Below are 25,147 nucleotides of genomic sequence, written 5' to 3' on the forward strand. Positions count from 1 at the left end.
CGGATCCGTTCAACCAAACATAGGTAAGTAGTGATTTGCTAGTGGTTAAACTGTGTAAAGCTAACGCTACTTCCCCTGGTAGGTAGAGTAGTGCTGGTTTTAATCATCATCAAAATGCTCTGTATAGTTGGGGTGAACCCTGAAAGAGACTTTGGGATAGGTGTGAGCATTGTGTCACTTTGAGACGTGTGCAGGCTCAGGTTTGGCATGTCTTCACAGAACAGAACCCCCCTTTTCCAGTTCTTTGAAGTGTCCTAATCAGAGACTTATTAGGAGGTCTCGGAAATTGCAGCCGTACTGTCTAATAATAAATCACATTAGGTCAGAAAAAGTGGTAGTGGATGGGCCGCCACGCGCCCCTTTTTAACGGTTTCATTTGAGCCTGTGTCAGTTTAACCTTTTTTCTGTCTCGTGCTGACTCTGATGATGGACGCCACCACTCCTCGCTCTCATTTTGGCTATTCTGTATGTTTACCAAACATCATTCCTCCCAGCCAGCTTCCAAACTGGGACACATGCCGACGTTCCCGATTCACTGACTTCCACACCTTGCGATTAGTTGAATAGACATTTTTGAGGTCTGCTGATTTAAGAAATGAAGCAAATTGCCTATTCTGTTCAATTGTGTTGATTTCCTCTGGCACCAGCCGCGACATGAACGATTATTAGCGCTAGTGTTTCTACTTTCTGTTGAGCATCTGTCAAAAGTGATGTTGGCATTTAGAGAAGAAAGCAATTCAAATGAGACATTATATAAATGTCAAGAGTTTAACGCATAAAAAAAAAAAGAAATGAACAATTTGTCTAACCTGAGAAATTTAGGAGAACTGGGTGTCCTCAGCCACAGCTTGTTAAATACGGTGCCTTGGTCAGTGGCCCTGAACTTCAAACTGTGCTACCGTTACCTTTCCTTCCAGTTCTGAATAATTAAAACCACTCAGACCTTTAGAAAAGCTTGCTGGGAGATATTCCACCTAACTGTGGTTTGTTATTAATGATAACGAAGAAAGAAAAAGTGCAGTTTTTGTTCAGTTCCTGGCAGAACTGTCCAACTACGATTTGGCTCGGATCCACCTCATTTGATGCGGTTTTGCACTCCGAGGGGCACCTGCATGAGACGGCGGTGCAATTAAAAGGAAAGGGACAAAGACCAGGGCGTCATCTGGGGTGGAGGAGATTATTCCATGTAGGACAAGAACTTTAAATCACACTTTAGGAGCAAACGGGATAATAAATAAGCCATTTTAGTGCAAAGGTGCCTTTGTTCATGATTTTATATCATCATTTGTATCAGAATTTAAAAAAAGATGCTTTATTCTGTTCTGTCGTGACACCACATCATTGGGATGCAGTGAAAGCCCTGAAATTCAGAGCAGCCAGCCCGGACAGACGTCCATGTCAAGGATTCACGGTACAAGGAGGCGATGGGAAGATGGCCCAGGTCATCAGAGAGCAGCCTTTGGATTGTTGAAATCTGATCTGTGATCAGTCTGAACGACATCAGAAAGCGCGATTGACCACATGCCTGTTGGCATCCAGATGAGATGCGACTGCACACAGCCTGAACACACTGGAGAACCCGCGGGAAACCGTCAACACCCCCCCCCCAAAAAAACCTCCAGCTTCCTGTGCGCGTTCTCGTCTTTTCTGCCAATTTAACCAGACGCTTTAAACTTGGGAGTTCGGCCTTAGATGCTCGGGTGTCAAAAGCTCATCATTTGCACTATAAAAGGTTGCGCAACATCAGCATCACTTTCTGCTTTGATACTTTTCTTGTATTGGAGGTTTGAACACAGTCTGATGAAAATATTATAGGCGAGATACCATTCAAGCACTTTGCAAGATAATCTAATATTCCAAGACTCCAGCATAACCACATTCTGCACTTTTGGGGGCTTCTGAAATCAAAAAACAGCTTATTAATAAGCTTTAAATGTGCTGACAGGTGCATGCTAGAACTTCCCTGATACTTCGGTGAGCCATTTACCCCCACTGCTTCTGCTCATGCTATGTCAGGCTAATTGACTCTCCAGGGTATAAATCCATAGTTATTTCAAAGACATAGAAGTGATATTGATCTTTTCCTTTAACTCTCAGCAAGAAAATACAAATGCATGAAAGAGAACTGCGCTGAGGAATTACAGCATTTGTTAAATATGCTTATTTAGCTCACTAAAAGGCTAATCCTTTTCAAACTTTGCTTTTGTAAGCATTCTTTAAAGGAGTCGGGCCTGTGTGGCTTCTTTTGTTCTAAAAAGCAGATGTTGAATTATTTCCTTCATACTTCTACAAATGGAAAAAAAAATGAGTTAGCAATCTATTTGTAGTATATTCATATATCTTCTTAAACTGAGGGGATGGTTAATTCATCTGCAAAAGCAGCCCATTAATCGCTTGGTTTTGTAAATCCTCTACAGATTTTTCCCCAGCATGAGGGAGCTCTGCAGAAGTTACATAAGCATTAAAACATACAGGGACACGCAGCCCTGTATTACCCTCATTGTGAGGACTTTCATAGCTATAATGCATTTCCTAACCTTAATGTCACACCTAATTACTTAACCCTAAATCTAAATCCACCCTCATGATCAAGTCTGAACCCTCAAGCAGACCTTTGGAGTTGTGCAGACCAGCCATCCTCCTGTACTTTCTGACCACAAAAGTCCTCACTTTGCAAATAAGACGTGTTTTTAGGTACGACCTAGGACTACAGGAATACAAGAAAACACACAAACACTTTTCCAAATTGGTGATAAAAAAAGGACCCTGAAAACACACACACAAAAAAATGTTAATTAAATGCCATTTTGTCAGTCCTCACCAGGATGACATTTCCCACTAGTTGGTTGTTTATTGTACTTGGCAGAGGAGTGGCTCAGTGGCTGCAGCTGCTCTCCACAACTGAAAAGTGGTTAGAAGACAAAAATATATTAGATACAAGCCCCGCGTGCGTGTGCGTGCGTGCGTGTATACGTGCAGTATGCAGCTACCCAGGTATGGCACCTACTGAGTCTGTGTGGAATGTGACTGCCCACTAGTGTTTGAAATATTATGATTAGAAGCAAGAAGACACAGGGCCCTGCAGCCTCCCAGATATAGGGGAAAAACACATACCTGGGTGGAAAACGGCAACCTTCACACTGCATTCTTGGAATAATTTATTTCACGTAAACAAAGGTCTCACTGCAGGACACAGCTAGAAACCAGTGGTGCAGAAAACATTGTTCAGAGCAGAGACTATCCATGCACAGCACTAAGGGGGTTTAATGAAACCCACAATCGCTTGCAAGATTTTCAACAGCAGGTGTAAAGAAAGAGGGGGAAAAATTGGCACTTTTCTAATTTCCTCTGAGAAAAATAAGGACCTTCTGGGTTTTCATGAGATCCTTGACATGACATATTTGCATCCCGCTACACAGGAGCATTTTCTCACCGTTATGAGGAGAAAATGGCAACGTAAGCCAGCACGTTCTGATAAACACATGAATTTATGAATATGTGAGCGGGAGCCACAGCGAGCAAATGTGATGTTGAGTGGAGCCCGAGCTGTTTACAGTGTAGAGCTCGACTGTGAAGGGCTGCTCATTTATACATTCTGTTGAAAATCGTGTCTCGATGAGAGTTGCTGGCTCAACGGATGCTATTACGCTCTTCCTCTTCCCAACCTCTCTATGAATGTGCATTTTCCCCTACGAAATAAGGACGTAAATTCCTCATTTGTGCAACAAACCAATCAATATGATAATGTATTTTACATTCACCTGCAAGCAGTATGCTTTATGGCACCCACAAGAGTAATTCATTTTAATGCGCCGACTGGAATCATTTCCCATTGTTCCCGTTCTGCTGAGTGACGTAGAACAACAGAGACAGCCCCTTACAACTCAGAGCCATATCCAATTTCAGCCTGTTTGTAATTGGCTTAGTTACAGGCTTGCACATTTGCGGCATCAATTCTGTGGTGCACTGTAAAATGGTGGGATTAAAAGAAAAGAAATGAATGATTTACGTGCCCTCATAAAAGCACAGTAAAACCTAGAAGGTTCAAGGACATCCGAGCCGTCCTGCAGTCCAGGGCGGGAGCACTCACGGCCCCAAAATACACATTCACGACCCTCCCCCCCCCATGTCGCATTTGCAAATATCCCATGATGCAAAGAATCGGTGACCCTCAATCTGCTGGTGTATGAAAAAGAAAAATGGATTTGCTGGGGTGCACGTCCACTTGGGTGTATCCTGACACTTGAAAGGACATCTTTGGGATAAATAGCGTGACACAAAACACGGAAAGACACCCCTGCCGTATTGGCACATCAGCCCCGTGTTGGAAGTGCCTCATGGTGAATATGATGTATTGCATGTCACTTGAATTCATCCCTGTGGAATTCTAATGCAAGCATCTGTGAAAATTGCGGCAGCAGCCTGATGTTTACACAACCTAACATACATTCGCCTTGAGTGACGAAGGTTTTATGCGGGGAAGTTCGGTCGGTCACATTCATTTCACCTTGCTTTGGGAGTGAGTGCTGTGGTTTGCAAGAGTCAAGCTGGGGCTTTTACGGAGGCGAAGCAACAAAATAATAGTGATACAAAGGCGAGCATATATTTAAAAGAGAGCCCACGGTTCTATTGAGCCTGTAATTTATTCCGCCAGTGCTGTGAGCAGCCTCAGAAGGACAAGGAGAGGATTTGTGTTGATAGGAGGTCTTAAACTCCCTCTGACCCTTAAACCCACCTGAGAAGGCTCATAGAGTGAGTTCACGTTGGATCGTGCAACTTGTGGTGGCGCCTGTTTTTAATGGCGCTGGGGGCATTAATCGTGGCGGAGCGATAAACGGGAGGAGTGCAGTCAAGGATGAGGGAGGACTGAGAGCTGCCTGCGAGCTGATGTCAGAAGCAGGGGGGATTTATGGGCGCCGTGAGCCCGGCTGCCGCCATCAGCTGGGTGGGCATTACAAGACTCGCGCGGCCCATTCGCACGGTAATGATTAGTGTCGGCGGTGATGAATCATTGGCAGAGTACGGAGAAAATCAAATGTTATACTCTAAGCACGATGGCTCAGCCTGTGGCAAATGGAGCTCCCGGCTCCCGTCTCACAGTCCATGACATCATCTCTGCTCTAGATCCGTTTCCTTCTATAGGACTTGGTCTGACAAGAGTCCAATGATTTCAGCCCACATAACAGGCGTCCAACCCAAGAGTAGAGTCCAAAATACACAAATAGAAAACTATAGTACACAATAAAGGACACACACTGATGAGCGTGTTTATTACTGACATTACAAAAGTCAGCTTTTGAGTGGTCGACCATTTTTCCATGGTTCTTTGTTAAAATATCACGGTGCCACTTGGCTTCAGACTGCAGAGAGCTTTTTATTTTTCTCCTCTCCTTCCGTGGCGTTCTGAGAATGAAAGCTGGAATAACCACGGAAGAGCTTTTTATTTTTCTCCTCTCCTTCCGTGGCGTTCTGAGAATGAAAGCTGGAATAACCACGGAAGAGCTCGGCCGACCGCTTCTGAGGTTGTCGGAGGCAAAGACCATAAAAGGTGCGGGTCGGTTTCAACAATTCCTTTGAATAAATTAACCATCTCTCGTCTCACGTGGAGGTCATAATAATAATAATAAACCAAAATCACCCTCAGGTTTTAAAAACTTACATAATAAGACGGCTGTGCTCGCTGACGGGAATGTGCACGGACCGCTTGCTTTCTTCTTCCTTTGTGCAGTTGCCAATTGCGACCGCATTAAACTGGGCAATAACATTTTATTGTTTTATTATTTATAACCTTTAATAAATGTTATAAGGTTACAATTTAAACAATATTTAACAAAGAATGGGGAAGAAAAGATGCTTTATTTTAGAAAAAAAATTGTTAGTATTTTGCACATTTTAAACCCCTGATTAGTCATTATTTGTGCAAAGTTTAACTGCTTTAAGGAAAAATAATCATCAGTTACTTTCACCCCCCCCCCCCCACACACACACACACACACACACACACACACACACACACACAATGCAACATTATTAGTTGTGTTATGTGCTAATTCACAAGCTTTTATTTGGATTGCACCAAAGCTTGACACTCCCTGTGATGTCTGCACTGTAATAAATGTAGATCAAGTTTCCAGCAGTTGAACCCATGAAAAGCAGCATTTCAAAGGGCACCGTGGGTGTCTGTCATTCAGGCGGGAGTTAGCCATCAGTGGGGATGTGGCTTTGGAGTAATCGGCCAGGATTAGAATTTGCTAATTGAACTGGCTCGCATGTCGTCTTTACAATGTAATTCGGGTCAGATTGCACCCCGCCTCCTCTCTGGGCTCCAGGGCATCCGCGGTTAATCGATGCCCCGACCTCGGAGAAATGAGGCCGTCCTCACAGCAGTTGGTTTTCCCCAGTTTATGTAGTCTGAAGGAATGTGAAGGATGCTGGAAGTTTGACTTTAGATGGATTTCAACACTAGAATTACAGATCTTTGAGTGTTTGTGATAGTTTGATACATTTCTATCTCTTCGCCGGCCAGTCTGTCTCTTGAGTATTGTCAGAACATTACTGGAGATGTTAGTGACGAGTCGACATCTTTGCCTTTACCGTTGCTAAAAAGGAACCGACGGCTCACATTCAAAATCGTCCCCGATATTTCATGGCAGAAGGCAGAAAAATGACCCCTCCCCGGGCAAGGTGACACCATGACTTGTCACCTCCCTTGATAGCTGCGGATTGGGGGGGGGGGGGGGGGGGGGGGGGGGGGGCAAAACAAGTCTTTCAGTCACAGCCAAGGTTTTGATGTCCTGAGCCAAACACCCCTGCTTACTAAAGATAGAAGGCTCTTATCAATTAGTGGCTGAAGACACCCCACTCCGAGCACCTTGGTCAGATAATTTGCCCTTGTGCCGGGCTATTGGATTCCCACCTCCCTATTTGTCTCCCCTGCACCGTCCTTCACAGTCTGGCTCAGCATCACTGGGCTGTCTTTCTGCAACCTCCATCTGAGAGAAGATGCATGTTTAAAAGGGCGGTTTTATGAAAAGCCAAGAGTTGATATTGTACTTAGCTCAGCATGTAGAACGCTCTTGTAATATGAAAGAGATATGAGTATCAGCACTTGTTTTCCACATTTTACGAGTCTTGAAAACTCGCCGGTCTGATAGAAGCATGAAAGGGATGAAAAACTGACTTATGTAATGTCTAAATGTTTCAGAAGATACAATAGATTCATTTTTTAACAAAGATCCATCTATCGGAGAATTCTCTGCTGAGTTTGAATAACAGATCCTCGGAGAATGAAGTTTTCATGTTCCTCGCCGCTTTGATAAACATCAGCCTGCACCGTCGGCAGCCCGGCTGGGCCGAAGCGGGGTTTCGTCCAAAACATATCCTTTATTAAGGGAATGAATTCAATCCTCTGCCTTGAAAGATTTATAGATTCATGCAAGTTTTACACCACTGGGAGCGCTAATGGCTTTTAGTGCTAGGGCCCCAAGGAGTCATTGTGCATGAAAACCAGAAAACGCCGAGCAGCACTTAAGCGTACCGCAATGTCAGGTTTCTGTCGGAAAAAAAAGATGGAGCTGGCCCAGAATGCCGGTTTGAAGCACTGAGTTTTGGAATGAGAGCAGACATCCCGAACACTCCGGTTCAAGCTGCTTGTTATCTCTCCATTTGTATGACAAGGGGCTTTATTTATGTTGAAAACACACACGCCCCTGAAATATCCACCCATGTGAAAACGTGGGTGAACATTTTTAAGACCGAAGCCTAACATGTGACTTCAGTCCTCTTCCACACTTTCACGGTGTTCCGGCAGTCCCGAGTTCAGTGCCGGAATTGCATAAATCCATCACATTTAGAATAAAATCGTGCTGTTCATTACTTGGTTAACAGGTGATGTGTGAAACATACAGGACTCGTCAGAGGAGAAGCGAGATGAGAAGGCACTAATAGCCTTTAGGAAGATGCGAGTCGGACATGCTCGACTGGATCTGGGAGCAGCCAATAAATCAAGCAGCATCTCCTGCCACAAACCTGTCAACCTATTAGAGATAGACAACTCTGAAGACGGGGTGTGTGTGTGTGTGTGTGACTGGGGAAGTTGAGAGAAAATATCAGATAGCATGATGATGTTGCAAAGGTTGTAAACACACGACAAGTGGGAAATAGAGGAAGGAACAAACAGGGATCTCTTTTAGGCACGAGTGCTGATGGAAGTCTTCTCCAGGAAGTGTAGACGTGGACTAAAAGGGCCACAGCTCAGGATCAATAATTCATGATATTGCAATGGCACAAAAATAACACTTTGAAAGAGCACTGACATTTGTCCCAACGTCACCGAGTAGCAGCGTTCTCCTGCATGACTGCTGCGCGGCACACTCTTTGACGATAGCCACTAAATGTAAACACAAGTCAGGATAATATGTTTAGCTAGTGATCCTGATATATCTCTGCGATCCATTCGTCTGACGGACAAACATGTCCAAATTTTATCACACGCGTTTCGGGCGGCGCGACCAAAAGTAGGTTCCTCTCCACTCGCAGCAGAATGAAACGATGAACCCGCGGCTCCGCTCGGTCCTGGAGGACTGGCTGGACTTCAAAGGAAAGAGGCTATCGGGCTGCCAACAGAGGTTGAAGTCTTTGCCACGTGCACCCCAAGGTTTTTTTTTTCCCCTCCAAAAGGTACAAACTAACCTTCACTAATCTGAGGCGTCGACACGAGTTGGTCTGACTTTAAAGCACCTTGAAAATGTTTCCCCCCGCACAAACCTGTCCATTCAAAGCTAACCCCACTAAATGTAAGACTTTCCTCATTTGGACTATACAACGATTGCCTTATGTCATCAAATAGTAAAAAACTTTGGAATCAAAACTGCTTCCAATATTTTGACATAACATTTAGTAGGTCATTAATAACGTGTATGTTGTTGCTGTGTTTTTGACTTTGTTGATTGTCAGAAAAGAGGATGGGCTAAATAAAGAAGGGGGAGGAGCTAATGGAGAAGAGTGAACTGCTGAGGAGAAAACAAGAGGAGCTGGAACTGAAAATGAAAGTAGGAATTGGTTTAAAAATGCTGTAAGGAAACATGAAAAGAGCTTGAGAAAACAGGAAGTGATGAGGATTCAAAAAGATGAGAAGACGGAGGGAAAAAAATGGAAATCAGAAATGAAGGAGAAAGAAAACCTGAGAACAGGAGACAGGAAACAGGAAACAGGAAACAGAGAGGGAGCAAGAAGATTCCTGTTTCATGTTAGCTCAAAGGAATTATCTGACATTTGAATATCAAATGAAAGATTCATAATCATGACTTTTTTCAAAATCCTAAATCAAGCAAACCAAAACAATCCACAGAAGATTTCAGCAGACATTTTAGACACACATCCTATAAAAGATTCACAATCAATGAGTCAGTGGGGGGTTTCCCAGCGAACAACCTTTTTAAAAGTGTAATTCAATTTGCTTTATTGTGTCTCAAATGTGAAATTCTAATTATGAAATTTCATTCAGTCAGAACCATTGAAACAGCAACCCAGCTATCAAATTATTTGAAGTGATTTTTTTTTTTAAGCCAGGTTCCATCAGCAGGCTTTATTTCCAAGAAACCAATTAACTTCCTTCATTTCCAGTGTGCTTTGATTAGCAATCTGCTCCGATTTATAGTGAAAGCTCAACCAGTGTTAATAAGCTGACATAGCATTCCCATAAAATACGCTCAGCGGCACAGGTGGAAGACTCGAGGAGCTGTTTTTCCACATTTTTCCCCGGAACAATGCTCGACTGATTGGTTGGAAAACTGCTCGTCGTCGCGGTTCCTCTGAATTGAGCTAGATTAATCAGTCGATTCTCTCTGGATTGCAGGCCTCGGAGCAGATATAAAACAGTGGTACGTACAACAAACAATGGCCTCAGAAGTACGTAAGGGTGCTACCAAACGGCTACCAGAAGCCTCCCCCGTTGGCTGTGCTAGTTTTTAGCTCTTTCCAAGAGTGTGGCCGACCAGCCATAAATTATAAAAAATGTGACACAGCGGCGTAATAAAGCCTCCGCAGTGAAAACTAAACTAGTGATGAGGCCTTTCATGGACTGTATCTATGCTGGGATTAGGGGACGCCTTTAGAATCAAGCCAACACGTCAACGTTTGAGGTTGTTCATAAAGTAACCTTCACACAAGAATCATTAGAATGGATCAAAGATAAACTCTGAGCTTAACTTATTGATAAGAGTTTTCATTGTTTCAGTGATAAAATGTTCAACTATTTGATTGATGTAAAACAAATCTAACTTTTTCAGGGTTACACAACCTCTGCGGAGTTGCACAGGAGCAGAGTGTGGGTATTTAGATGTAGCCGACGTGTTAAGGGCATTAGGAAGCCCTTGAGGGCCAGCTGGCGAGGAGGAACATCTTCCGTTTCAACCCTGGCGTGTGCTCCACATTGGGAACGGGAGGTTCGAGCTGTGAAAACAGCACTAAGGGTAATCCCTCGGGAACAAACGTGTCATGGGAGCGCCGGAACATGTTATTGGGAAATCTAGCCAACGCTAAGACTAAGACACACAACCACAAACGATCTTCTTTCATGCCGAATGGCGACGCTACAGGTGCATCGATGAGGCGCCGTTATTTGATGAGTGAAATTGGGTGCACGAGTAAATTGGGTGCACGAGTAAATTGGGTGCACGAGTATTACAGCTGAACGAATGGCGGTGGTGTGCAAGACGGCGCATTCTCCGTTGATTTCGTTTCATAACAAACAAACTAATCTAGAGAACTTACTATAAAAGAAGGTGTGCATCATGGGTAATTTAACCTTTAAAGCTTGCAATTTTTCCAGACACCTTATCAACACAGAACATTATAAGACCTTTCGATTCATTAGCTTGTCCGCTCACGGGACTCCAAACATGACCAATTCGCCACAGATTAACTCATTTGGTTCTTCTGTCCGACTCATTTGATGAAGTAGATGCAGTAGATTTTCGGCTTTAAGAAACAGCTTAAAATAAACCACGTTGTTGTTTCACCTTTACTTTAAGCACACGTCAGTAAAAAGTCAAATTCTTCAGGTTCTACGGGTAAACTGGAGGAACTTATCGTTGGGTTTGATCAGGAAGTCCACGGTTTGCTCTCCAAATGATGAGCAAAAAGCTAAACGGCTGAAAGTTCAGGCTTGAAATTCTCACATCTTCTATTCAAATAGCAAAGCAGTGAAACTATTAAAAACAAGAAAGGACAGAGCACAAACGCAAATGGACCTGGGACCCTGGGAATGAGGAAGCTCTCACTTGACACCAGATTCCACATATTCCTGCAGTCGCTGTGATCCCTGCTTTGTTTTGTGCCCAACATTCCAGGGATATTCAATGATTAATTAATGGATCTTGCCACTCTAACCCTGAACAGCAACTCCTCCTCAGATGGATGAGTGGTTGAGGGGTTTGGCTCGTGTTCTCTCCCTGGACAACGTGCTTTTCTACTCACTTAGAATCCTGCATTTCCAGGGATAATCAGAAAAGCCGGGCTGCCCTGGGAGGTTTGACATTAACTGGAGTTTTACTGTGGTTTCCGAGCAATCAAATCCCAAACTGTGCCGCGTTTATCCCCCATTTACCATGAATGCACCACAGTAACAGCCACGCCGCCTTCTTCCATCTGTTCCAGACTAAAGAGGCCATATGTGTGCTCCACACGCACCTCGCTGCAAAAAGCACATGTATTCACCTGCATGAACTTAAGTCTTATTGGACATTTTTAATTAAAGAATGCCCATTTGTCCCATCTTAAATCCGGGTCTTTCAACCAACACATGCATTAACTTGTGTGTTTCCATCCTTTTTCTAACTGTACCACATGATCCCTTTCTTAACAACCAGGACCTATTAGCATCGCAACAGCTGCAATGCAATTAATCGCCCGAGGAAAAAAAACAAACAGTAGGTTTCCAAAATTGAAATAAAAGAAGCAAATTGGAAGTCTGCTACTGTTGGTTTTCATTATTTTTATTTTTTCCTAGTTGAGCCCAGTGATCCATCTGTGCAGCAAGGTCCCGGCAGTAACGTGCCAAAGTCCTGACAGTGTTGTGCCAATAATCATGTCGGCCTCACTGACAGGATTATTGGCACAAGATTGGCAGAATATCGACGACACTTCCCGCTATATTCTGTGCAGCGTCCGTGATGTAGCCGTGTTCAGCACTGACCTGCGCTCACGCTTCTCCAAATTGGAATCACAAAACAGAGGACAAAAAAAATTCCTCCTTTTTTTTTTTTTTTTTTACAAAAACAGTTTCTGAAAGAATGTATAAAGCGTGATTAAACTTTTCTTTTTTCCTGTTGCGCCTGTGTTGTGGGGACCGCTTTGAAGCGTCTCCATCTGGCTGAAGGCCACCGTCACTCCTTTCCTGATGGAATCCAACTAACAACCTTTAACAAGCTGTCCCTGCTGTTGGTGGGTGGCTCGTTCTGCACGTGCTGGAGTGTGCTGTGGGCTCTGCATCCGCCCGCCTTGACCCGCTTTGACCCGGCAGGACCGCTGCACATCCACACGGGGCGGATCAAACGCGTCCAGCTTTGCCTTCAGCAGTTCAGATGCTGCAGACAAATATTCATGCTGCTGCCTGATGTTTCCTCCCCTGCGGTGATTGGTAGTCACTAACAAAGCCCACAATATTTGCCATTAACAAATTTAATATCCGGGAAAGTTCAATTCCCCCACGCTAAGGCTGTTTAAAGGATGGAATTTTAATTTGAAAGCACAAAAATCAGAAAGTAGAAGGAGGAGATTAAGGTTTATGGTTTCTTGTTCATGTTCCTTCATTCTCAGCTAATTTATTGAATTATTTTATTAAAAGTCATTTCACTTTTAATTTATTGTTTATTTAACCTTCAGCTGTTGAACTTTAAATGTTGTTTAACTGGTTTGCAACAGCACTGCGATGGCATCATATCGATAAGGAATTTTCAAAAAGCCGATGTCATTAATTTTGCTTCCCATAAATAATTACTGTATATTTTAATTTAAATATGCACCAGACTGATTAGTGGCTGTTTCGGTTTCCATTTTCCATTAGAATAATTGCTGGATCGGAAAGTTTCCGGGGGATCTGGGTGTCATTTTTTATGGTTGTTTGACCTTATTTTCCAAGATTCATTAGAGCGTGGCAAAAACAAGACAGGGGTCTTCATGCGTGCCAACGACGCAGCCGTAATGCATTATTATCTGAGGGAAAAAAGGCATTTCAACAACATCAGAAAGAGGGAATGTTTTGGTTTCACACACAAACACGTCGTGTCAGCATCCTGCAATGGCACGTTGGCGGCCGGTAATTTCATGTATCTACATGCATGTTGGGTTGGTCAAACAGTACAGTACATCAGCACAAGATGCTACATGGCTCATTAGTATCATGTACAGCATATGTTTATTTGATATTCTTCTTCTGATTTGAGTAAAACACTAATTGACTCAAGATGCCACAATTCCACTCTCTGGTGAGGAGCAGTACTGCAAGTTATTTTGGGAGCAGAAGATGGGGCACGCTAGCTAACATATTAGCTGCCTTAATGGGAAGTTTAAGCTCCAAAGCCCCAAGTTGGAATAAAAGACCTACATAAAGTTATGTACACACTTTGACATGTGGATTGCTCTACTAGGACATCTGCGATACTCAGCCATCATTAAATCTAAATTTGACGGACTGGCTCGCAAAAAAACTGCAGACTGATGAATATTGTTGTGACTGCATCTTGAGAACTTCTTAGTTTTATGCTGATATTTGGACTGCACATCTGCTTGATGGTTTGAATAAATAAATAATAATAGCTGGATGTCAACTGCTATTTTTTGGCACATACAGGACTCTGGAGACGCCGACAATCATAAGCCGGATTACAGCTAACTCAGTAGCATGTTAGCGGCCATCGAAAACACCACTCAATCCGGTAGCATCACAGCGGGTGAGGCTGCTGACGCTACTCTTCCGATGCTCTGAGCGGGCATATTTGTGTTGCCAATTGCCAAAGTACAACAGTTGCATGCAATAACAATAACAGATTAAGTCCTAATCAGGAGTTTCACACAGGCTGGGAGTTGATTTCACAGTGGAAAGTGTCCAGAGAAGCTTGTTACCAGAGCGCTGACTCCATGTGCAGCGTCTCTGCATACTGATGCATGTATGCCGCCGCTCTTTCAGCTTTGTGCCACATCAGCCGTCGAGAGGAGCTTTGATGCTCCTGTTGTAAAAGCAGTAGTGTCTCAGGACCCCCTTTGATTGTGTTAAACGCGCTACGTGTTCTCTATTAAACATCTGTTAGCGACTTTAGTCTGAGGGATGAAAGTTTGGGGGGGGGGGTTGTTGCTGGCCTGTGGTCTCTGTTCCTCTTCCTAACATTTCCTTCAAGTAGAACAGAGACCTCCTCTGCTGTGGACGTGGATCTCCCATCAGCATATGCTTTACATCACTTTAAATGCCCCCCCCCCTTTATATGTACGTTTCATATACTTTCTGAATGTAATTTATTAGTCCTTTGCTGAATCCATTAATACCCTCCAACTAGAATCCGATTCATGTGGAAATCCTGACATTTCTGCTCTACTGGCATTTTGTTCGATATCAGATTGAATTGCAGACATTCAAAAGGGAGGTTTGGGGGTCTGGGGATATCCCGTCTTTGTAGCTGCGTTAATATGCTCTTTCTAAATTTAACTTAACTGTGTCTGTGTTATTTTCTCCTGAAATAATGCCACACAAATCACTTTCCAAGGCATTTCTTGATTTGTAAGGTATTTAGAGGGCTATAATGTGAAAAAATGTATAAAAGGAAATCTGCAGCGATAAAGAAGCGCAGGTTTTATTGATGGCCAGAACTGCTCATTGTATTACTCAGATTGTGATCAGAGTTGTCAAATTTAATTATTTTTCATAATAAATCACTGCACTTTAAGTGCAAGACACTTGAACAGCACATTCAAGGAAAGGCATCATTTCATTACAGTTATTTCTAATTTTTATTACTGACGAGTGTCTAACAGAATAAACTTGATTCTAGCAGTTGACCGATGCAGGTGTCGTGTTTTTAAGGGCGAGGATAGTTAAGATGCCATCTTCCACCAGACTGTTTCCCTCTTTGAAGCAAGAATGTGTGATTCTAAACATTTCTTGATGTTCACTTGCAGGAAACAAGAACAAACATGAGAGTCCATCTCACCGTGCCGACACCAGGGCTCCCACATCTCTGAGTCTCCAGCTCAAACCACAACATGTATGTACTAAATGTATAGATAGATACACTTCATTAAGGTCATCTGGTGACCCCCCCCTTTGAAAGGTGCCAGTCGTTCCAGAGCTGTGACGTGCAGCATGTAGCACTTTCCTGAGTTCTTCAGATGCAAGATGGACTTAAAATGACCCAATTCTTAAAACAGTTTGGAGAGCGTTCTCGAGCCGTCAGGAACATTTTAGTGGCGCTGCTCCATCTGGGCCTTTTTAACACGATTCTCAGCGTCATTTTATGCCACTTGCAGCTGCTGAAGGCTTCCTGTATGGTCATTTGACCATTTACAAGCTTTAAACAGAGCCAGCATCACTTCATCAGCAGCAGCCAAATTCACGACATTAACCCAATTAATGTCCCCATCATCAGCGTGTCCGTGATCACATGACCAAGACAATTCCTAAAACGTGACCCGACAGCTTAAAGTCAAAGAAAACGAAAGAAAGAAAATGCGTATATTCGTATTTGTTCCACAGATCATAATAACGCTTTACATCATTGAATGGTGCACAGGAGCTGCTGCAGACCAGCCAAGCTCACTTTAAAAACACCAGGCAGTCGCAGCCATGAGATGGTTCACCACTGTAATACCAACCACACAGCCAGTTTCACACATTTTCAATTCTTTTCACTGATTATTCCCATATAAAAATTCAATTAAATACGATCTAAAATGCTCCCCTGTCTGACTCCAAAGTAGCAGATACACAGTTGCACACCAATAAGATAAATAACCACCGGAAGTGCAGTCAAACAGCCAAAACAGCCAACAGTTTACCTTCCAAAAAGCCTCCCTTGCACACATGCACATGCAGCGTTAATCTGTCAAACACTAAAGTGTGTTAAACACGCTTTAACACACAGCCATGATGAGTTTTTAGCATGAGCCGCCACACACAGCGCTTCACTAATAGAAATGGTCCTACCTGTGGTGGATCCTCTAATTCAAGGACGAGTCAGAAGTGGCTGAGATCCACCGGTGACCAGGCCAGGTCGCACATCCACGAGGCCGGACCTCCGCCTGGAGCATATGCAACAGTTCATCAAGTGTCTTTGGTTAAAGTCTTTATTTTGGGGCGCTGGTGTCGCTGTTTATTGCGCAGTAAGCAGCACCTGGTCCATTGACGCACCTGGCCCCCACCGAGACCTGCGTATTTGGCGCCACGTCCATTCCGGTCAATTTTGCTGGGATTTCCGAGATTTAGTGATCGTCCCGAGCTTAACAGTCGTCCTCAGGAGGCAGGAGCCGCGTTTTTATCTCCGGATCCTTCTTCAGATGCATTCAGGATATGTGTGGCCAAAGAGGTCCAACTCGACGCAGGAGAGGAGCCCTTCAGGCCAACCTTGGTGGAACTTGTTGCGCAGCTGACGTTGACCAATAGCATTATATTCAATTCAGTCGCTTTTCTCTTTTTTTTCTTTTTTTTTTTTTTTTACAAATTGTACAATATAAGTGGAGGGACACATTCGTAATTTTAAAACCTAACTTTTATCAACCCACCCAGAGTAATCAGGCCAACATGTGTCAAAAGACCCCAAAACATCCATATAACATATCATGTAGCATTTAAGAACGTCGTTCCATAATGTCACTATTTCACATTCAGTATTTTATGTCTCACTTGATATTTAAGGTTAAAAAAAGAGAGAGTTTTTGATTTATTATTGCAAATACACCTTTAAATTAATGAAGGTGGGGGTGGGGTGGCCCTGGTAGACCCAGAACAGTACAGTTCTTGTATATGAAATCACCCCTTTGCACCAGCAGCTTTCAACTAGCGCCACAGATGAGTGTCAGATATGGCTCCCGGGCACAAACACATAAAACTACAAATGCATAAAACATTATTATCTGCAATTGAATAGAGCAACATGCATCAACACATTTGCATATTAATGCCTTTGCCCATTTTAGCATGTTTTCAATGAAAAGGAAAAGCAAATACACCCACTTCATTTCAACGTTCAGATCCATCTGTTACATAACTTTTAGGTATTAACAATCCAAGTTTACAGTTTATTGTATCAGTTAAATGAGTCACTTAATTTGCAACGAAAAATGAAGAATTCAGCTTATATGGATCATTTAATAACTTAAAACAAGTAAATCTTTTTATTTGCTCTAAGTAAATGGCAGTTCCTCAAAACAATTTAATTTAATGCACAAATTAAACACCACTCCATTGTTTAAATACCACAAATATGTCAAAAGATGAACTTTGCAAAGATAGAAACTTTTCAATTCCTTCACAAGCACACTGGTGATAAAAATAATATCAAGTCTGATTAGTTTGAGTTTTCCAGGCCCTCCTTGGGTGCCGCACATGCTCATTAATAGTGTGCAGTTCTGATTATAAGTTTAGGATGAGATTGTTTGTGGGCTGCTCTAATTAGCAGCTTGTCCCACAAACGACTGCTCTGATGTGCTAATGTGTGTTGTGGACTGCTGGTGAGCCAACACAACTGTAAACAAGCACATTGTGTCTGAGCTGCTGAGTAAAACAGGAGGTTGTTGCACTTGTTTGGCGCGTTTGGTGCCGCGTGCTGTGAAAGTACATCATCTCAGAAATAACGTCTTTCAGATTTGTTCTCACCCTTCCAAAAATACAGAACTATTGTGATAATGGTAAGTGGTGAAACCCTTAGCGCCGCGTGATCATGGAAGGGGTGCCTGCACTGTCATTGTGCGTTGTTCTCGAACTCCGCCTGATAAAACTTGTTAATTAAATTCAGCTTTCAATTGAACTTTATTCATGCACCCTGTGTTATAATCAATATCGTCTCCAGGCCCTTTAGAAAACAGGGATCAGACCCTGTTTTAACAGGAACAAACCTTTAGCGGGTCCACACCCATGGTGGGGGGGAAGGGGGGGTCTCCAGCCGATGGCAGGCCGGGTGGAGGAGGAGGACAAGTGAGGTGAAAGAAGATAAAACCACACATACATCACAGGGGCGAATGAATCGGTCACGTGACTGTTAGTGTTTGTTATCCTAAAGATGTAGCTCCAAATCTGAAGTGTCAGTGGGGTCAGAGGTCAGCGCCCAACCATCCAGTCGACCATACCTGTAGATAGCTCCAGAGAGAGGAGAGATCATTATTTAATGAGCCTCCTTGGTTGGAGCAAATATAAAAAGATAAAAAAATAAATTCTCCCTGTCTAAACTGATGCTGCTGACTGGAAACAGTGTCGGAACCCTGCTCAGGGAGGGACAGGGTGTCAGAGCTCATCACAAATCAGGAAACATGCTAAAAGCAAGTAAATAAACAAGAAAGTGAATCAATACAATGCTCTTCAGCCCTGCAATTTTCCACAGTGATGGACTCGGGATGCGGCCGACAGCGTTTTGTTTTTTGGCCTTGGGTTTGATTGACAAATAATGGCCCCATCGTTGTTGTTTTTCTTTACTCTGCGTGCAGCGTGTAACAGACACCCATCTCACCAGTTTGTGGCATCGGGGAATAATTACGCGGGGTCGCCTGAGGTAAAGCCCAGCAGAGAGGATTCAGAGAGGAGTCTGTTGGTAACGAGGCAGAAGGGCGGAGGAGAGAGGTCTGGGAGGGCTGTAGCCTCATGCTACACAAAAGAAAAAACAACAACAATAACACAACATCGCTGTATAGCCGAGTCGAACACTTTTCCCTCGGTGGGGCATCATTCTCCCCTCCATCCCATCGCCCTGAGGAATCTCTGCAGCAGGCAGAATGTGAGAACAGAGGGGAGGCTTCTAATGTGCACAGACCGCCTGCGTCCTCGTGTTTAACTCATTTGTATAGGGGTTTGTATAAAAGGCACCACAAGGGGCTGCGTTTATGCCGGCATGTGTGCACAGATGTTTTATTTAAGCCCACCGAACCACTGGGGACAGGTACAGATTCAGCAAAATAAACAAATACACGAATAAATAGCATTTGAATTAATCATGCAAATAAAGGGAAGCTGAATGAGGAAGAGAATTCAGAGGAATTTAAGGTGAGTTGTTTCACAGACAACAGAAAGGAAACGGTCCACAGTCGTTTGGACTAAAGAAAGCTCGGACCGTTTAGAAATTAATACGGGAATATAAGAAATGCACAAATGGACCAATCACTTATGTGCTAAAGTGGTCTGTGAGCCACCAGCTAGTTTTATTAAGTGGTAATTTATTAAGAATCAGCCCTGAGAAAATGAGGAAAGAGAAGGAAAGTCTCTAAGTGGGGAAATTGCTTTTGTGTTGGGTTGTGGACTGAATTGATGGCATCTATTTCCTCATAGACATGGAAATCTGTTGTCTCTAATTATTAATGTTACTTCTGTTTCCGGACTTATTTCGAGACACCCAGAACTGTAGATTTGAAAATGAATGGCGAAAACTCGGGCGAAGCTAATTCTCCCAGATGCAACAGCAGACTCACACACTGTGTATTTTATGATATATCAATATAATATAAAGTTTAAAAGAATCTTTGAAAACACATCAGGCTAGGGTTTGTTAATGGGCGGCTGCTGTTGTAGCCGACTTGGCTTTGCTATGTTGGTGTTTGCAGTCCGGTGGCCACCGAGGAAAGGGCACGGCAACCTTAGCAACAAGCAGGAGAAAGTCAGACTGAAAATACGACAAATGACACACACTCACACACTAATCAGCTGATCTATGACAGGAAGTTTGCTGATGCCAGATGCGGGATCACAAGGTCCACGAAGATCAATCCCAGACGTGCGCTCCACAGCTACATGCATGCGTGCATACTGCAAGTATTCCCAAACATGCTCACCGGCGAGCCAGCAGGGTTTCTCTCAATGACAAGGTCGTGTTTCCCGGAGAGGTCACGACCTTTCTGCTTGGAGTTTGCATGTGTTCGCGGGTCCCCTCTGGCTGCATTCCCCCCCCCCGCAGTCTGAAGACTAATTGGTGACTCTGAATCCAGCGTGCACGCTTGTTTGCCTCCACATGTCAACCTTGTGATGAGATGGTGACAAGTCCGGCAACTGGTCTTCCTCACGCTGCAGTGTCAGCAGGGATAAGCAACAGACCCCCGTGACCCTGCGCGGAATAACACGGGAGACGGAGGATGGACGTGCGCATCCCGCCACCCTCTCTGAGTGAACTGACCCCCCCCCCCCCCCAGATTTGTATTTAAATTTCTGTTTTGTTTCTCTTGGGTGGGTTTGCTTTAGTGAGCAGAGAAGGAATACACATTTACTTTACACTCAATGAAATGGTGCTTTTTTTACACTTCATTTTACACTTCATTTGGCTTTCTAAAGCACAGCCGCTACTTCTTTGCTCTCTGCGTGCTCTTAGCATTTTTCATCTTGATTGCATCGCTGATGAATGCGCCTTTAGACTCTTGTTAGATGAATGCAAAAAGAAAGAAAAAGAAAACACAGCTGCCAGCTCTTCCCAGTGTAAAAATGCACTACATGTTTCAGTAGTTTGGGGAGTCTGACCTTATTGTCAAAATGGTATTATATTCTGCACTTAATACTCACCAAACATGTAATTATTGCTTTTATATTAGGCTCAACATCCCAAAAAACAATATCAAGATGCCTCCATCCAACATTCTGTCTGTTTGGAGGTATGTCTGGAGAAAAAAAATAGTCCTCTGCACTCAATATTAGTGTTAAAATCTAATCAGGAGGGTCCTCAGTCTATAATCAGCAGCTAAATGATCAATAATCTCCCTATATCTCTCTCCCTGATCATCATTTCACCCTCTGAAAGTAATCATCGTCGGCGAATGCAAATTTCCCCTTCAAACATCCTAAAACTGTGTTTGACTTTTCCCCGTCAAAGAGGACAAAAAAGTGCAGATGGGGAAGCGTGGATGAATATTCGATGTAGTAGCACCACGGCGTCAGGTAAAGCTGTGCACGGACCCCCCTGAGGATGCTGGGAAAGGGATCGTCAGGATCAAAGGGAACGTGGAACACAGCAGAACAGGGGATCTCGGAGCTTAGGGGGTCATTAGGAATATTACGAAGGTAAGGTTGGGAATTAACGCTGAGGCAGACTTAATACGAAATCCCGGCAAGGACGGCTTATGTCTGTTTCCCTGGCAAAGGTGGAGGATTTAGCTGCAGTTAAAAACTACTGATCTGGTGCCATTATGCTCATGATGATCAATCTCTGAGTGAGACGTTCTCCGACCTTGAACTTCTGCATGTGCAGCGGCTGAATTAGACTCCATTTGGTGTCAATATTTATCACTTTAGCAACACGGCGCTGTGCTGGACAGGAACAAGAGGAAGAGGGTCTCCAACTCAGTAACAGACTGTGGGGAATTGTCCGTTCACCTGCTGTTATTCCTGCGCCATATGTTCCCTCTGGTTTTGACTCCTTCCTGAAAAAAGAATAAAACAGGGAACAACTGTATAATCACTCGCCTCAGACCAAATAATCCTGCCGGATGTACGAGCCTCTCAGCTGTTCCATAAAAAACAGCAGGGCGACGTCTACATTACGGCTCGATAATTTCCCAAACTTCTCTAAACTGGTCGAAACTGGAAATCAACTTATCAATTAAGCTAATCGTTAACAGAATTTCGGATGAAGTGAGAATGGGGAGCCAGCTGTTCCCTTACCATATTTCCTCTCTTATTTGTTTCAGAGATGTGTGTGCGTGCCATAATGAGCCCTGGCAGGTATTCATGGCGGCCATATGCACCGGGAACACCTGAGGGGCAACACTCCATTGGTGTATTTAGCATGTGAAAAAGTGAGCGATGGTGAGGGGCGAGACTGCACCGCCATCTGGACGGCGGTGTCAGAATCCAGAGCGGGTGCGATCGAGAGCTTGATAGGAAAATTGTGAGGATTAACAACGGAGGTGGGGCTCTCATCTACAACACAGCTAATCAGATGGTAAAAAATGAAGCTCAAGAGCGGCGGCCATTCCTCATACGCCTGCTCACTTGTACTCGGGCGAGGAAACCACAGAAGCCGGGGAAGCTAAGCCAAGTGAAGCAATTCCTACCAAAACTCTGGAATCATTTGCAAAGTGAGGAAAAATTAAAAACAATTGACAGAATTAACTGAGCCAGTCTAACCCAGGAGCCGCTGGGCATTGCACGGCTAACATAAACAAAGATTCGCATGAACCCAAGGTCAGGTTAAAGTCACCTGTCCCCCAAATGTATGTCTCAGGGAAACAGCTGGAAAAATTCCATGGCCCCCAGGGGATTGGAACCCACACCCACCTAGCAGCCAACATTGTATATGTAGCTCTGGACCTGAGCTGCCCTGTGTACATGGACGGTAACGGCATCTTCTCCACAGCATTGTGCTTCGCACCATCGGCATTAAATACAAGCTAACACATTTCTCTTCCACAGACTTTCCATGAACCAGAGACTCCAGCCGGGATGATTCCGCTGCTTTTTCACGAAGTGAGCTGGTTTTTTATTATTTGATGAGTCTTTATTTCTGCTTATCCGCTGCTCAGGTTGGTCTTGGAGACGGAGGAAGTGAATCCCCTCGGCATTTGTTATTTAATTGTTAATGCTCAGCATAAGGTTATGCTACTTGTCTTCCATGTTCGCCTCTCTCTCCTTGTTAACACGGGTCCCAGGGTACATTTTGTTTCAGTACTGCATGATTCATCAGTGCAGTCAGGGTCTTGGGAGAGATGCACTGTATTTCTCAGGCATGAAACCAGACACTTAGGACCTCTGTCATGAGAATACTTGAGTTGACACTCTTCTTGAGCTACCTAATGATATCTGGATCACAATACTGCAACGTCTGTTAATACATTAGTCAAGAGGCTTTTGCAGAGCCATCAGCAATTGAACAGCATTTCATTTTTACGCTGTATTATACTCGTTTTACCCACAGGTTGATGTGAGACTCATCTTCTTCAACCCGTAAAATGGAGTACTTGGTCATTCTGTCACAGAAAATCGAACCAACGAAATAAATGTGTTTAAAACACGAGTGGCCGCGGAGATGGTTCTGATAAAAAGCCACATAGATTCACAAACTCCATCTCCGTCATCTCTTTTGAATGCACAATTACCATGTGAGTAATCGCCTTTTCTTTCCTGCCGAGTTTGCATTGCTAATTTCCGGGGGGGGCGCAGAGCTTTGACACCCTTCGATGATTGAAAATAAATGCGTAATACATTTTGGCAAGGCAATTAATATTGCAACGGGAGAAGCAGTTTCAGGGTCCATCAAAAACTGCTCTAAATAATTCAGCGTGAAAGCTAAGTTCAAAAACCAAACCCTGCTGCACAGTTACTGAGCAGCCAGATCTCAACCCGAGGAAAGAGCACGGCAGACAGACACTTTCGGAATCTCAAAGTTTTGTTTTTTTATTTTAAAAAACAACAGCATGGTGTAATTAAATGGCACACACACCCTGCAGTTTATTTCTATGCAAACAACACTTGCTTAGCGTACTTTGATGGAGAGTTCTGTTGGTTGGGGCAGGATAAAGATATCTGAGTCTGGCACCGACAAATGTAAACGCTCCCATTCTTTGATTGTTTGGAGTGACCGGTTTGTTTTTGCATGCTATTCACTTGAAAATGCTTACACAGCGTTAAAGAAGCACTGCAGATTTCATTTTGGAAGTGTGAACATGAACAGATGCTTGTCAATTAACTTAAATTCGGTCTTGAAATTGTCATATTCTATACATGCTGCAGATGGAAGTGTTTCTCTTGGAAACAAGGAGAACACCCTGATGCTCCAGTGTCTCTCCACGGGTGGAACAAGCACATAAGCCCTCGGTTCACGCTTAATTTTGGTCGATATGTCCAACTTAAAGTCGGTTAGAAGGCTCCTCCATGGTTCAGGGTGAAATGAAGGTGCTTCATCATCCACCAGGAGCTGAACCATGTGATCAATCCTAGGTCAGGAACATCTGTAACACTCCAAAAATGTTGGAAATAATGTCCTCATTTGCGATTTTTTGGTGCCTTCCTGACGGCACCAAGCCTGGAGCCGTTCTGCTCTTTGTGTGTCTGGGTGGGTTTTCTCCTCAGCCGTCCCAGACAAGATGTGTGTGTTAGTATAATTGGAGACTCTAACTTGCCCAGAGGTGCAACCGTCTCCGCTGTGATGGACTGGCAGCCCGTCTTGAGTGTGTTCCCGAGAACTCACTTAAGAAAACCCATCGTGACCTTTATCAGTCACGATCAGAGGTGAACAGAAGACAGACAGATGGAGAGATCTGGAGATATATTGATTTATTTTTACCGTGGAGCTGTTGTGACTTTCTGAAATTAATACACCACCCGTCAACGTTACCACCAGATTCCCCTATTTAGTCCGACCTGCTCCTCATTGGTGTCATGAAGACTGACAATCAATATCAGCTCACACACACATATCGACCTATAGGCTTTCCCTCCCTTTATTTGAGGGACGTGCAATATTTTTACACCTGTCTTTGTCAACTGTGGGATGCTTTTAGGTTAGTCTTGACAGGCTGCTGCTAGCTAGCACTGTCACGACTCTCTGCCTGCTTCTCAGGTTGTTGTAAATGTTAACAGCTTTCCCGACAGTGGCAGCAAAAGTGCCTCCTGTGTAAATCCAACGTGTCACTTTTGCTTCCCGGCGCGGCGCTCAGCAAACAAACGGATAAGTGGAGGACCATTCAGCGTTTGCAAGAACAAAATCTGGCCGGACTTTAAGACAAACCTGAAGAAAATGCTCATTAGCACCATTTAGCATGTGTGCTAAAACATTAAACACCAAGTCAAAACAAGTTTCGAAATTGTGCACCTGCTGCTTTAAGACTTCTTTGTATGCAGACAGAAATCCACTATAAATAAATTAATAAATAAAGGCAGGGATGAGACAAATGGCTGCTAATGGTCGACTTAATCTTTCTCTACCGTGGATCTGACTGGATTATCTTTCAGATCACACCCAGATCTGTAGTCTTG

General features: G+C 43.7%; 1 long non-coding RNA gene across 2 annotated transcripts in view; it reads right to left on the reverse strand.

The window, feature by feature from the left end:
* LOC105417276 (uncharacterized) overlaps positions 1-16,624 on the reverse strand; it is a 31,056-nt gene extending 14,432 nt beyond the window's left edge. For both annotated transcript variants that reach the window (XR_965027.2, XR_965026.2), the window contains exon 1: positions 16,196-16,624. This is a non-coding gene — a long non-coding RNA (uncharacterized lncRNA). The remainder of the gene's footprint in view (positions 1-16,195) is intronic.
* Positions 16,625-25,147: the final 8,523 nt, after the last annotated feature.

This window comes from Takifugu rubripes, chromosome 13, assembly GCF_901000725.2.
Source record: "Takifugu rubripes chromosome 13, fTakRub1.2, whole genome shotgun sequence".
Taxonomy (NCBI): domain Eukaryota; kingdom Metazoa; phylum Chordata; class Actinopteri; order Tetraodontiformes; family Tetraodontidae; genus Takifugu; species Takifugu rubripes.